Consider the following 14,136-nt stretch of genomic DNA (forward strand, 5'->3'; position numbering starts at 1 on the left):
TAATATGTATGAGCTAATATACATACAAGGGCAGGTAAGCTCACAATAACTGTTGTTGACAATAACTATTTGAATGCACTTTCATTATATTTATTATTATATAAGGATTTTAAACAACTAAATTGGTACTTTCACACATATTTAGAGCCTAGCTTGGCCAGTGGAGAAGACTAAGTAGATATATACCCCTGGTAAATAACAACGAATTTCTTCACTAAAATCAAATTGCTCAATGTCTACTATGCATATACATAGCTAGGCACAATACTATGAGTCGCAGGTCATAAAAAGTTGTTAGTTGCCGACCCTGCTCTCCAAGGCTATTTTAGAAGAGCAAAGCATGTTCACACAAGAGGACAGACCAAGATAGGAAGTGCTGTAGGAATTGAGATAAGAGAGAAAACACATCTGACGCGAGGAGGAACGTGGGCATGGGGAAGGGTAGTGTCTGATGTGAGCAAGGGTTCAACGTGGAACAGGGTGAAGGAAAGGAAGAAACAGACATAGGCATGACATCATGGGCACAAACTGGAAATAAAGACCACTTGGTGTAGGCTAGGCATGGGGTAGTTTACGGAGAGTAGTGAGAAACTAGATAAAGGGGTATCTCAGTGTCTGACACATAGTACTTATTAATCACACTTTTAAACACAAGTATTTAATAAAGAAAGAACATAGAAGAGAACTTAAAAATAAAGACATAATGAATGGGGTGAAATATTATGGAAATCTAGCAATTAAGAGGCCACTGACAACTTTCAAAATTGCATTTTTCTACCCATTCTCACTGGAGGCACTGGGTGAATAGAAATGAAGTTTCTTCTTCGGTCCTAGTATTGCTGCTTTTTTTTTTTTTTTCCATTTTCAAAACCTCAGGATAAGCTATTTCAATTGTAGCTAACGGCAGTCATGCATCACCAGAAGATGGCTTTTGTTGTGAGAGGGCAACTTTGACTCCTAAATTTGTACTCTCTAGGTTACGGATAACATTGACTGTCCCCAGACTAATGATTTTTTTACGTGATTGGAAAGCAGCAGATTGACTTCAATTCTATCTTGTCAAACCTACAAAAGTGCCTGCAGTTCATTTCGCATCTAACAGCACACATCCTTCTATTTTTCATTCCTCCTCCATTTCTGAAATCGGGCAAGTAATCTTTCCTTTCCCTGGGAAACGTTTAAAGAAAGGGAAATAAAGTCATAAATCAGTTTCAGGCAAGAAATCATATAGATATTTCTTCTTAGGGCTCTGAATTTAGAAACTTTTCTCAGAAATTGTCTACACACAACAAAGTCCAAATTCAGAAATCTCTTCAATTTAATTATCTTCCTCCGTTGCACTGAAATGAAAAATTAAATTTTCTAACTTGTTTTCTTTCTTCCCCAAAGGCTTCTCCAACTCCAGTCCAGAACGGAGTGGATTCTTCACCTGTGAAATCACCGGCAGGTATGATGCTAGCTTAGCTGCACCAGTCCCCAAATCCTAACCCATTTATTGCCAAAGAATTCAGTTTCTTCAGAAGCCAATAATAGACACTTTCAATTTCTAACCATCATAAGGATATTCTCATGCACTACTCTTCAACATAAAGAGGCCTCAAAATTAGAGAAATTTTTATTGTACTTAAGATCAACTGCACTAATCTGTATTCCATATACCTTGGGCTAATTTCTTAAAAATGAATTATTATATTCATAGTTGTTACTATTATTATTCAGAATAATTATTTATATAGGTAAATATTTTAAGACTAGGAAAGTAAGAAAGGTGGGAGAATGTTCCTGTTCTTTGTTCCCTCTTCTAGTTGGTGTGCCTGATTCAAAATTCTAGAATCTTGAAAATTTAATATTTCAAACCCAAACCACACTCAACACATTATAACAACAACAAAACCCCCCAAAAAATATTTCCTGAGGTTTTTATGATCCAGGGGGACAGTTCCCGGAGTGGACCACTCAAAGTGGGCTTTGCCCACCCCCTCCACTCCCTCTGCCTCATATACCAAAGGTGGAGACAAAGAAACCAACTCAAATCTTTCTAAAGTGTATTTTAAAAAAGAGACTCTGTAATCAGAAAAGCAATAATAATATACAACAGAATTAACATGATTTTTCAGAACCAGTATTTTTGTCTAAAAGCGATATTTAAAAAGGAAGGTAAGCAGAGGTATATTTTTTAGCCATAAACCCTGCCCCTCTTTTTCATTGATCTCCTATTTTAATTTGCTAAGATAAAATTACATGGCTGTTGAGTCAGACTGTCTCTCTAATTTCAAGTTTAAAGATAACAGATCTCCTTTTAAATAGAATATTGGCACACAGACGCCCCACAGTCTGGCTTATTGCAACTGTTCTCTGTTGGTGAAGCGGCACATTTGCAATCCCCATCACAGCCATCTTAACCACTTCACAGCATATTATTCAAATGTACATCCCTAGATGGCAACAGGAATACGCACTTCAGCTCAGCAGTAAGGAGTTTGTGGGGAAACCCTAGGACAAGAGGTAGGGACTCCTAAATGGGGAGACTAAGTTGAGGATGCTCAAATCACCTGAGCACCATTGGCTTTCTGACTGCCTGTGGGGAAAGCCTCTCTGGAAACTCTTCTGAGGTTATCAGGGAATCCTAGGACAAACGCACTGCTTGCTTTTGGGAAAGGAGGTCCCCCAAACCCTACCCAGCTAGGTGTCTCACAACCAAGCTGGATTAAAAAATCTTCAAGAAAACTAGATAGATTGACATTCACATCTGTAGTTCCACGGATGCCTATGCACAGGGAGCAAAATATGTAGGTATGGCCCTGTTTCTCACATCCCAATAGATTCTGCTCTCCTCGAAACCTTTCTGGTAGGTGCAGTGACTACAATGAAGGGAGTTATTGGAAACCATGTTGGTCCTGGGCTAAAAGCAGGATTTCTCATGCCATGTGTTAGGGAAATGGACACAGGTATCAGTAAAGAGAGAGAATACCAAAACTGGTGTAAGGCAATGCCCTTTCTGGGTCCTTGACAAAATCAGTCGGGGAACAGAGGTGGGGGATAGGAGCTGATAAGAGTTGGCCTGTGAATGGGCACAGCATACCCGAGAAAAAAAAAAAATCAATGAAATGACTGACAAAGAAGATGATAAATGAAGGGAGATGCAAGACAAGTGCTGCTCAACCCAAGCTGAACTCCGGGAGACAAGAGAAGTTTCTGCTCTAAACAGAGACTGTTTCTAATACTGAAGTAGGTTTCTGACACTGAAATGAGCACAGACCCATTCTGATAACCGGGAAGGGAAAGGGGGAAGGGCTGTGGAAGGAGAGGGAAGATTTCTGCTTACTTCCCCAGGCTGCTGGCAAGGACCTGCTGCTCTAAAACCAGAAAATAACCAAGCGAAGATTGAAGGAAGAAAGGCAAAAGTGCAACTCAAATTATTTTACATTTGGAATCGTCTTCAGTGTCTAAGTGAGTCTGGCATTGAAATGGTCGATGATCTTTAAAAGAGTCTAGAGGCTAACCGCCTTCTTTGTTTGCCCATTAACACCGCTCCTCCGATCTCAGGCTCTTGGCTGATGAACATTTCAATTCCAGTGGTTGCTGCTTTTCCCATTGCAGAATACAGCGGCGGTATTCCCCTTCTCGCCTGTCCATTGCAAACCCCATTATTAACCGAGCGGAAAGCACCGCGCAATGTGGCCAGTGCCAAGGATAGCCGGGCTGCCTACCTCCTCGGGCCGGAGTCAGCGCATGTCCTCGGCGCCCGCTGCCCCGGGCCGCAGTGTCGCCGCGCCGGGCCGGGTGCGCGGTCAGCTCCGCCGGCCCCCGCCCCACCTGCCAGCCGCAGCAGCTGCTCCCGCCGCCCGGCTCCGGCCGCATGAAGTCATCCCCCGCCCGGGGCCGGACCACCACACTCGGCGCCAGCCGCGGGGGGAGAGGGAGCTCTCCCGCGCCCGGGGAAGGGCGCCTGGAAACCGCGCCCGATTACCGCTACCCCTCCGGGTTTTAGGTTTATTGCCTGTTAGTGATTTTACAGAGGAAGCGTCCCCGGATCGTGGCCCGAGAGAGAGGAGCCAGCGAGACTGTGTCTGCATAGCGCCTTTCCTGCAAGCGCCCCCCCGTCCCTCCGGCTGCATGGACAGCTCCATTCGGCTGTGTGGGTTTTCCACCCTCTTCGTCTTCCTTATCAGTATTGTTCATTTCGCTGAATTTTGAGACTGGGATTGTGGTTTGAGATCAACACTCAAACGCTCCGAAAATGTTTTAAATTGGCGATCTTTCTAAGCCCCTGGTAGCACACTCCTCTTTCCCCCAACGCACACACAAGTACGCACACGGACACACGCAGCCAAACCGCGCACAATTATGAAAGCTGGCACCTCTCGCCCTCGCGCCTACGTAATGGAACGGGAGATTCCCAAAGGGGGCGAGAAGTGCGACCGACCAGAGAAGGCACTCCAGGAGCCAGAGAGGGGTCGCCCCAGGATTGTGTTGCTGTTTAGCCGTGCGATGGGCAGATGTTCCCTCTAACACCCCCCCACCCCCCCCCCCCCCAAATTGCGCTGTTGCTCTGGTGACAGCTATAACATTTGAAAACCAAGAAGCAGAATCCACATTAACGGATGGCTGTATCTCTTTCTTTGCCCAAGGATTTATCCGAATTGGCCTTAGGAATAATACAAGCATGTAAGCATATAAGCCCCTTCCTTCAGTCTGTAAATTGGCACCAGCTATTAACAGGTCTCTCTCTCTGCCTGCCTGCCTCTCTCTCTCCCTCTCTCTCTCTCTCTCTCCCTCTTTCTCTCTCTCTGTCTCTCCCCCCCCCCCTCGGATTTGCTCTCTTTACAGCTGAGCCAGGGTTTCTTTTCCCATTGTGAAGCCATTTCCAAGTAGAGGTTCTTTGACACTAGGGTTTGTGTGAGAGATGTTCCCTCATTCAAATTGCCTTGCTTTTGGAATTGCCCAGCACTAGGTCCAGGCCAGCGTTAGCCTGTGGATTTGTCCAGCAACCTAAACAGTGCATTGCATGAGGGCAGGGAAGCACCTTTGCTCAACTAATTGTTCCCACCCCTCTGTTTAGCAGTGCCAAAATTAGGAGATAGTGTTGCAAGCAGAGTTTCGACAAAACTTGGTAAGAATTCTTGGTCTTAAAATGTATGCTTTTTGAAAGCTGAAACAACCTAATTCGTCTCTTTGAACCTCACTTTCATAAAATTAGGACATTAATGTCACCACAGAACAGGGAGTTCTCAATATGTATCAAAGGGTCTGTGGAATCTGGATGGGAATATTACATCTCTAGTTTCGCTAATCTCTAATTGAAATTTAGCATTTAGCATTTTCTTTCAATATACGTGCAGACAACAAACCACAGTAATATTAGGAGTACCTGAGACTTTGTCACCAATAGAAGTCACAGGTAATTTCCCATTGCAGTTTTCATAGATATCTCAAAATATCACTGCTCTGATGTTACAATCAAATCATCATTACAGTTTTTGTTTTATTTAATAGACTATTATTTTTATTTAATTTTAGAATAGTTTTAGGTAAACAGAAAAATTAAGGAGATAGTACAGAGTTCTCATATATCTCATCCCCAGTTGCCTCTATTATCACCATCTTACGTTAGTATGGTTTCCTTGTTACAATTAATGAACCAATGTTAATACATTGATTTTAACCAAAATCTGTATTTGATTCAAATTTCCTTGGGTTTTACCGAATGTCCTTAATGCTGTTCCAGGTTCCCATCTAGGACACTGCGTTCCATTTAGTTGTCGTGTCCCCTTAGGCTCCTCTGGGCTGTGACAGTTTCTCAGACTTTTCTTGTTTTTGATGACCTTGAGAGTTTTGAGGAGCAGTGATCAAACATTTTGTAGCATGCCTCACTATTGTAATCTTTCTCATGACAAGACTGGAGTTACGATTTATTGGGAGGACAACCACGGAGATAAAGTGCCATTTTCATAACATCATATCAAGGGTATATACTATCAACGTGATTCATGACTGTTGATGTTGACCTTAGTCACCCGGCTGAGTTGTGTCTCAGAATTCTCCACTATGAAGTTACTCCTGCACGCCTTCTGTACTGTGCTTGCTGGAAGGAAGTCACTATGTGAAGTCCACACCTAAGGAGCGGAGAGTTATGCTCCATCTCCTTGAGGACAGCATTTGGAATTTTTGTGCACAGAAGATTTGTCTGTCCTCCCCCAAATATTAATTAATTAATTTATATCAGTATAGACTCATGGATATTTATTTTATGCTTTGGGTTATCATCCAGCACTACTTCATTTTGTTGTTCAGATTGTTCTAGCTTTGGCTGTTGGGAGCTCTTTCTGTTGACTCCTGTGCTCCTTTCACATACTCCCTTTGGGGCGTGTGTGTGTGTGTGTTTTAACAATTTCTTACTTTCTGACACTACATGTGCTCCAGGCTCATCTCATATATTTCCTGCCCCAGTCCTAGAATCAGCCATTTCTCCAGGGAGCTGTGGTTCCTTTTATTGGAGAATGGTAATAGAAACTAAGATCTGGGCTCTAGGCCTGCTGGTTGCTAATGGGGTGTCATTTTGTTTAGTTTATATGTTTATACTAACCTATGCATATACACATATCTATGAATATTTAGGTAACCATCTATATCTATATTGAGCTAAATAAGGGTGCATACTGATGTCTCCAACTCTAATCCATTAACATGTAAATCATTCTAGCTTCCTCCCTTTACTTATCTGTAAATTCTTATTTCAATAGTGAGAAAAATGGCTCCCCCATCCACCATCCATTTGCTTAATTGTTCAATTCTAGTGCACGTGTATGTCAGTATTAGAATTGTTAACCTATTCCCCCAACATCACTATTTTTGAGTACAGTAGTTAATAGAACCAATGTTATGTCTTGTTATCTGATGAGTTTAAATACCCAAACATTTCTACACCACAAATTTGGTTTTTAAAATATTTTAATAACTGCATTTTAAAATTGATGATTAGTTTCCTTTGCAATTCTATATATTATACTTTATGCATTTAAAAGCATTATTTTAAGAAGAGTTACATAGGCTACTGTGTCAAAGAGGTCCATGGTAAAAAGAAGTTTAGGATCCCAACCACAGAAGTGTACTGTGAGGATGTGAGATGATGTGCAATTGCCTGGTGCAGACGTTAGGGGGAGCTCGTGCTCGGTAAGTGTTATCCTTGGCCACTCGGCGGGCTTCCATCTCCTTTTAAAGTTCTAAATGCCTTGGAAGAGAGAACATGCTAAGCCTTATGGTTAATAATTTATAATTTAATGGAAGAATTTGCTAGGTATCAAGTGTTAGAGGTAAAGGTTCATATACAGTTAAGAGGAGGAAGAATGAGAAGGTGAAGGGAACCAGAGACTGAGATGACTCTGGTGCTCAGAGAGTTTGTAGTTGAACAGACCTGGGTTTGGATCCTTCCATACACAGCCTGACTTTGTCTCATTTTTGAAATAAGGGGAACAGTGGCTATTACCTAGGCTTGTCTTTAAGAGTGAAAATAGATGTTTGATCTTTTCCTTCAATTGGTCTGAGGCAGTGGGGATTAAGTGTGGGACTTGGGACAGTCCCAGACCATATTTTATTGTCCTTCCTGTTATATTTTTTGTTCATGAAGCCAGATTCACTGGAGATATAGACAGTTTCTCAGGATAATTTAGGCTCCTTCAACCATAAAAGTACACTTACCAGGTGTCTTTATTCATGGGAGAGAATCAGTGTTGATGGTGCCAGGGAAAAGACAAAAATTAAAGATGTTAAATAATAGGAATTAACTGCATCAGATACTATGCCATGGAGAGAGGCATAGGGAAACTGGACAGAAAAGGAAAAAGAAATGAGAATGTCTTATGTCAACATACAGGGTTTGAGTCTGTCTTCTTGGAACTTGACATACACCAGTACGCCAGATAATTTAATTTGATGAGTAGAGGCTAGAGTGAGGTGAAAGAGATCAATTTTTTACTCTATGATTTTTTCATTGCACAATCCTTTTCAAAAACTAATCTTTGGATCATGACTTTGAGGTCTGCAATGCTTCCTTTCTGATATTCTGGAATTAGAGATCAAATGGCCTAATGATGTCATGAGTCTCAGCAAGGGACAATGTGAAACCAGAGCCAGAGGCCCTGTGTGTCTGAAGCTGTCAGCATTAGAACCTCTCTCTGGGTTAGGGAGCCCTTCCAGAAGGGGCTCATTTAAATGCAAATGCACTCTCAGGAGGGGTAACCGACGATGGAGTATCTCATTAGCAGCCATTAACAATTTAGCGGAGATTAGCTTCTCAGATTTATTATGGAGTGGACTTGTCAGGGTGATTTGGCCCCAGCATCTGTCACCCACTGACTGCCAGGTCTCCTGCTCTCCTCACTCCACAGGAGTCTGCCTCAAGCTGGAAAGTTGGTGTATTAGGAAAAAATTAGGCATTTAGTGCACCATGATCGATATTGTTTTACTAATTTTGGCTTATGAGAAAAGGTAGCAGGAGAATTTCTATAATAATAGTACCTTGTGTGTGTGTGTGTATTTGTGTCAATGTGTGTGGTGGCTGCTCACCTTGGGTTTATTAATCATTCTCTACAGAAATCTTAAAATTTTATGACAAACATCTACTCTTTCAATGAGGTCACAAAGTTTATCATGTAAAATAAGTGGAGATGTAACTCAGGGATAGCAAAGCTGTAGTAATAGAAAGAGTTGCATGCAAATAATTATAGATAGACTAATTTCTAATTTCCTGCATTAATACAAGAGTAAAAGAAAACAATCATTCATGTGAAGATTACTATTAGATATTGAATAGTATCAGCAGATATAACAGAAATAAGACAATGAAAGAAGGGGACGTGACCACAAACAGAATAGAAATTGTTTCTTCAGACAATGCTAAGAATTCACCTTGTTTTTGCTGGTAAGGGGTTGACGTATAATACCAGATCTATATAATATGGGTAGTATTCTGTAATTGGAACGCTATATTTAATTGTGAAATGTGTATTTGCTTAAGTGAAATGCTTGTAAATGGCATATGATACACTCAATAGTGTGGTGTAATTCTCAAATAACCTTTTTATAAAAAAAATCATCATGAAGTCATGAAGTAAAACAATTTGCTTAGGCAGTGCTCTCTAAATTTTTTTAACCTCAAGTCTTTTAAAGAATCTGATGAAACAAATAAATCCCTTCTGCAGAAAAGTATGCTTTAATGAAAACTTTTCTGTTGTAATGAATAGATTATTAAATAGTATTTATGAAGAATTATGTCTATATAATTCTTCATTGTTTCATGAAAAAGGAATATTCAATTCCTCAAATTCAAGTTAGGCTAATAAAAACGGGGAATTTAAATCTGACTAAAAAGTAAGTTTCAATGAACTGTGTTTGGTCATCAGGCAAGTTGATATTCATTCATTCAGCAGATATTGACGGAGTGTCTAATATGTGCTGGTATTCTAGGCACTGGAGATGTAGGAGTGAACAAATCAATCTCTTCTTTATGGATCTTATGTTCCAGTGGAAAGAGAGGACCATAAATACATAAATATAACATGTTAGTTGGTGGAGAGGGCCATGAAGGAGCAGCATAATGATGCAAGGCTGGGGGCAATTATATAGGGTGTTCACGGGACATTTGAGCAGAGGGTTGAAAAGACATGGGAGCAAGCCATAGGAATACGTTGAAAAAGAGGTTTGGCATACACAGGTACGTGGGCTTATACTTTACATGTTCCGGAGACTGGAAGGTTAGTTTATTTGTTGTAGTGAAATGATCAAAGGGGGCAATTGTTAGAAGATGAGGTTAGAAAGGTAAGTGAGTGAAAAATCATTTAAGGGCTTTTAGGCAGTGGTCAGGAGAGAGCTTTAGGGGATTAGGAGTTTGTTTTCGGACATGCTAAGTTTGTAATGCCTATCAGATCTTAGTGGAGATGTGAAGTAGGCAACTAGATATACTAGTCTGAAATTCAGGAGAGAGAGATGTCATTGCTGTGGATGCAAATTTGTGAATCATCGTGGTGTTTAAAATCTTTAGACCAGATGAAATCACTTTGGAAGTAAGTGTAGGCAGGGAATAGATGACGTTGGAAGACTGAGTACGGGACACTCGCTCATCTAGAGAATCTGGCCGAGAGTGTAAGTGAGCAGGGAGATAAGAATTGTCTCAGAAACCAAGTAGAAATGTGTTATAAGAAAGAGGGAGTGATTGTTAGTCCTATGTTTCTAGTAGATTAAGATGAAAACTGGTAATTCAGTGTAGGATTTGGCAACATAGAGATAACGAACAACCTTGAAAAGAATAGTTTCTATGTTGTGGAGAGGACAAAAATAGGTAAAGGGGAGAAAAGGAAGTGGAAACATTAGGTAGAGCTATCTTTTTTGAGTAGTTTTGCTATAAAGAGGAGTAGAGCAATGGGCCAGTACTTAGAATGGAATATGGGGGGGCCGGCCCCGTGGCTTAGCAGTTAAGGGCGCGAGCTCTGGTACTGGCGGCCCGGGGTTCGGATCCCGGGTGCGCACCGGCGCACCGCTTCTCCAGCCATGCTGAGGCAGCGTCCCACATACAGTAACTAGAGGGATGTGCAACTATGACGTACAACTATCTACTGGGTCTTTGGGGAGAAAAGGGGAAGAAAAAGGAGGAGGATTGGGAATAGATGTTAGCTCAGGGCCAGTCTTCCTCAGCAAAAAGAGGAGGATTGGCATGGATGTTAGCTCAGGGCTGATCTTCCTCACACACACACAAAAAAGAATGGGATATGGGAACAAAGAATGGATTTTTTTTGTCCTTTAAGACAGGAGGTATTACTTCTTTGTATGCTGATGGGAACATCTGGTAGAGAGCAAATAATTGATGATGCAGGAGAGAAGAGGCAGAATAGAAGAGAAATCCTTGATTAGGCGAGAGGAGAGAGCCAGGGCAGAGTAGAGGGTTTGGCCTTAGATCAGAGGACAACCATTTCTTCTGCCAAAGGAGGGAAGGCAGAGTATGTGCTTTCAGATAAACCCAGGTGGGATGGTAGACTTGATGTTTGGGGTTCTTGGAGATTCTGTTCTGATCCCACCTGTATTCTCAGTGAAATAAGAAGCAGCTGAGAATTTAGAGAGAAAAAGAGGTGCTGGGGATGTAAGGAAAGAGAAGTTATGAAGTTGTTGCCTAGGACAGAGGGAAAGAGAATAGGTTAAGTAGTCCATTTTCTAGTAAGTACAAGAGTTTACATAGCATTAATGATTATGAATTTAAATGAGAATAATTAGCAAGGTTGCTCATTTGTCCTCGCCATGTTTAGCTGCTTGGCACAGGTGCTGAATTGGTGTAAGGTTCTATTTCACTAGGGTTGACATTTTGCACGGCCAATACAACTGAATGAGGGCCCAGGGACTTCACAGAGTCTACACTGAGGAGTGATTCTAATGATGGATCATCGACTCTACCAAGGGTTTACAGGGAGCTAAGGAATTAGATCTTGAGCACTACACTTGATTTTAACTGCATGTTGGATCACAAGGGCTGGAAATCCTGACTCATAATGGTATGTGAAGAGCAAACACAACTAAACCTCTCATAGCTCACTCTGTTACACAGAAATTCTTCATGTGTCTTTCAGCTGAATTCCTGTCTGTAATTTCTTGACCCTTAAGTCAATGACATCATCGGAGGTGAGCTATGCATTTTCAATAAAGTCTTTCAGAAATGCGTTTTACAAAACTACCGTTTAATTTTAAAGTTGTTAGAATAGAAATAAGTATAACAGAGCTTGCAGTGTTTTCAAGTGCTTTGCTTATCTCTAAAGAGACATTTGCCTCCTACTTTCAGACGTACCTCCTCTGGCATTGAAAATAAGAATAAAAAGTGAAAAGTAAACAAACATCTTATCTCCAAAGAGATATGTAGCACTGTTGTCTTTCTAATATGGGCCAAATCTCGCTATTGACTCCCATTTTTTTCTCCAATGTAACTAGTTTATTACTAGTTTTCCCTTGTGTATATAATGTGTGTTTGCCCCCTCGTGGATGGTTATGGAACTGTCACCATGAATTTTTTCTTGTTAGTAGGCAAAAAAGAGAAAGCGCAGGTATTGTGTTCAGTGGGAATTATTTTTAAAGAAATGTTGTGACTGACCAAAAAAGGTCGAAATCAAAAAAGGTCGAAATCACTAGATATTTAACCCTCTTCTATTAGTTTCAAAATTTGGGACTATGTCAAGGACCACACTTTGAGTCTGGAAGAAGATGACAGTCAAAGAAGTTAAAATGTTGACACTCTTTTTGAATAGGAGAATACAGAGTTATGAAAGAAAGCAAATCTCACCCTTATTTAAATATTAAAACCCTTAATGTTTGTAACTTAACTGAGAAGGATGAGATGGTTAAATTAGTTTAAGATTATATAAATATAAATAAAGGAAAGCCTGCTATTGATTAATTTTCACTTACTTCATATGGAATTATACAAGTTAAGAGAAAGTCCTTAAGACTGTTTGCACATGAATGAGCCTGATCTTCCATTAAGAGTTTTCCATAACATACTAGAAAAAAATAACTTCAATGTGCTTAACTAAGCATTTGTGACTTGGCTCCTAGAGAGCAAGGAATATCTGATAATAACCATTCCTTCTTTTATTCACTACTTCACTTATAAACAAATAAACAAAGGAAAAAACTATTGAGCACTTGCCATGTGCTTTGCACTGTTTTAAGTTCTGGGAATAAGACTCAGTTTCTTTCCTCAGAAGAGTGGCTATCTAAAGTAGAGACAAAAATTGCAATAAAGTGTTATAAATTTCACTGCAGAAGTTTGCACAGGAGATAAATGCAAGAAACATATTTTAAGTTTATTCTAGAATAGTAGTTCAGAAAAGCTTCATAGAAGAGAGGATCTGAGCTGCTTGGGTGGTCTGTAAGCAGATGAGGAGTGGGAGCTGGGAGTGAGATGGCAAAGGCAGTCTAGTCTCAGGAAGCAAACATACACAGACATGATCTTGTGCCTTATTTGTCCGTTCTTCCAGGCCTAATAAGGACACCTACTAGTAGCTTCATCATCATCATCATCATGTTAACAATGAATAAATAGATATTTATTGTCAAGTAGTCAAATATGCTCTTTACATGTAACACCTAAATGTGTTCTACCATCCAGCTTACCAGTTCAATATTATAATTATTCTCATTTGACACATGCAAAAATGAAGGCTTAGAGGGATTAAGTAATTTGCTCAAATCTAAGTGTGTGCACTGTCAACTCCGTGCTCTGAACCCCTGCACTTAACTGGCTAGGATGATTTGCCCACACTAAGGGCTCAAATATTGGTTGACAAATATAATAATCTCATAAGAGGTAAAGTGAACTAATCTACTTTGATGTTTATGATGCAGTTTGGTGAATGCACTTAAGTGCCCATAGATGAATAATAAAAGTGGTAAATATACAAAAAGTAGAGGATAAAAATTCATATATGCCTGTCTCTTGGGAACAAAGGATCCTTTCGAATGTCTAATTTGTTAGTACATAGCAGGATATCACATACGTATCATCCTTAGGCAGCATCAATGGAGCATCCCCTGGTACCCTGCAATAGAGCTGTGTTACAGATGCACAGAAGGAAAGTTTACATTGCCTGCACGTTATAGATAAGTGCATACTAATATTGCTCTATAAGAATGAAATGATTTGGAGCTTTTCATTTTACTTATCAAGCGGTGTATATAAAGCATGTTAGGTGAAGTGTTATTGGTTGATTGGAAATTTTATGTTTGAATTTTTTAAAGATAATGGTAAACAACTCCTTTAGGGCTTAAAATACCACATTTAACAACTGAATGGTTATGCTCAAGAGAGTGATCAATGCAGTAAAGTCTCTGGAATCTAAAATGTATAAGAAGTAACTGAAGGAACCGGGAATAGATGAGATGAGACAAGACTAGGAGGGAACCAGATGGTGGCTCTAAACTATTTTAGGAGTTTTCCTATGAAAAGGGACTAGACTGTTCCACACTGAAGATTTTAGACAAATTATCCAGGTTTAGGTTGATAAAAAGATGATGATTTTAACAAGTAGAATCTTTCAACAATAAAATAGACTGCATTTTAAAATGATGAACTCCCTGTCACTGAAGTGTTTTAGCAGAGGT

At 40.2% G+C, this 14,136-nt stretch overlaps 1 protein-coding gene across 2 annotated transcripts in view; it reads right to left on the reverse strand.

Annotated features, from left to right (window-relative positions):
- The window catches only part of PKIA (cAMP-dependent protein kinase inhibitor alpha), an 87,755-nt gene extending 83,916 nt beyond the window's left edge, over positions 1 to 3,839 (reverse strand). Inside the window, exon 1 of one of the 2 annotated variants that reach the window (XM_004427132.3) lies at positions 3,711 to 3,839. The gene's annotated coding sequence lies outside the window, so the exon portion shown is untranslated. The remainder of the gene's footprint in view (positions 1 to 3,710) is intronic. The other variant, XM_087420407.1, reaches the window with a different exon arrangement.
- Positions 3,840 to 14,136: the final 10,297 nt, after the last annotated feature.

The sequence above is a fragment of the Ceratotherium simum genome, chromosome 31 (assembly GCF_057802395.1).
Source record: "Ceratotherium simum simum isolate JZ-2026a chromosome 31, ASM5780239v1, whole genome shotgun sequence".
NCBI lineage: Eukaryota > Metazoa > Chordata > Mammalia > Perissodactyla > Rhinocerotidae > Ceratotherium > Ceratotherium simum.